This window comes from Musca vetustissima, unplaced genomic scaffold (assembly GCF_032173495.1).
Source record: "Musca vetustissima isolate MV318-11 ecotype Yass unplaced genomic scaffold, APGP_CSIRO_Mvet_v1 utg8675, whole genome shotgun sequence".
NCBI lineage: Eukaryota > Metazoa > Arthropoda > Insecta > Diptera > Muscidae > Musca > Musca vetustissima.
The window spans coordinates 1-1876 of NW_026886255.1; positions in this window are offsets into that span (position 1 = coordinate 1).

Sequence of the window (1876 nt, forward strand, 5' to 3'; positions counted from 1 at the left end):
TGGTGATTACCGAAACAGGACTCATAAATATTTTCCATTTGGTTAAGTTTTTTTATATAAAAGTGTTTGCATGATTTACAAGTCAAAATGTCTAACAACCCTCCTGAGGAGGGGAGGATAAAATGTCTTAAAGGCTTTATTTGTAAAACGGGTTTGAATTGTCTGCCAAGAAGAGAAAGATAAATGGTGCGAGGGCAATGACGGTTGCAAATGAATGCCAATCATCAATTAGGAAGTTTCCTTACATCAGCGGTAAAATATTAAAATTATTCCGAGGTAATTTAAAACCCTGTAAAAAATTACAAATTTTGAAATATTTATTAGCAAGGGAAACTAGAAAATTTCAATAGAAAGTGTGAAGGACTACAGGATATTTGAAAATTATTGTTTCCAAGGAGTGGATTTTAAAGAAAAATAATTTAAAGAGTGACATTTTCAAAGATCCACACAAGGCGTGGATTTTTTAAAGAATATTTTTTTCAGGGATCCACACAAGGCGTGGATTTATTAAAGAAGAATTTTTCAAAGACCATCCAAGGCGTGGATTTATTAAAGAAGAATTTTTCAAAGACCATCCAAGGCGTGGATTTATTAAAGAAGATTTTTTCAAAGACCATCCAAGGCGTGGATTTATTAAAGAAGATTTTTTCAGGGACCATCTCAGGCCAGGCGTGGATTTATTAAAGAAGATTTTTTCAGGGACCATCTCAGGCCAGGCGTGGATTTATTAAAGAAGATTTTTTCAGGGACCATCTCAGGCCAGGCGTGGATTTATTAAAGAAGATTTTTTCAAAGACCATCCAAGGCGTGGATTTATTAAAGAAGATTTTTTCAAAGACCATCCAAGGCGTGGATTTATTAAAGAAGATTTTTTCAAAGACCATCCAAGGCGTGGATTTATTAAAGAAGATTTTTTCAAAGACCATCCAAGGCGTGGATTTATTAAAGAAGAATTTTTCAAAGACCATCCAAGGCGTGGATTTATTAAAGAAGAATTTTTCAAAGACCATCCAAGGCGTGGATTTATTAAAGAAGAATTCTTCAAAGACCATCCAAGGCGTGGATTTATTAAAGAAGAATTTTTCAAAGACCATCCAAGGCGTGGATTTATTAAAGAAGAATTTTTCAAAGACCATCCAAGGCGTGGATTTATTAAAGAAGAATTTTTCAAAGACCATCCAAGGCGTGGATTTATTAAAGAAGAATTTTTCAAAGACCATCCAAGGCGTGGATTTATTAAAGAAGAATTTTTCAAAGACCATCCAAGGCGTGGATTTATTAAAGAAGAATTTTTCAAAGACCATCCAAGGCGTGGATTTATTAAAGAAGAATTTTTCAAAGACCATCCAAGGCGTGGATTTATTAAAGAAGAATTTTTCAAAGACCATCCAAGGCGTGGATTTATTAAAGAAGAATTTTTCAAAGACCATCCAAGGCGTGGATTTATTAAAGAAGAATTTTTCAAAGACCATCCAAGGCGTGGATTTATTAAAGAAGAATTTTTCAAAGACCATCAAAGGCGTGGATTTATTAAAGAAGAATTTTTCAAAGACCATCCAAGGCGTGGATTTATTAAAGAAGAATTTTTCAAAGACCATCCAAGGCGTGGATTTATTAAAGAAGAATTTTTCAAAGACCATCCAAGGCGTGGATTTATTAAAGAAGAATTTTTCAAAGACCATCCAAGGCGTGGATTTATTAAAGAAGAATTTTTCAAAGACCATCCAAGGCGTGGATTTATTAAAGAAGAATTTTTCAAAGACCATCCAAGGCGTGGATTTATTAAAGAAGAATTTTTCAAAGACCATCCAAGGCGTGGATTTATTAAAGAAGAATTTTTCAAAGACCATCCAAGGCGTGGATTTATTAAAGAAGA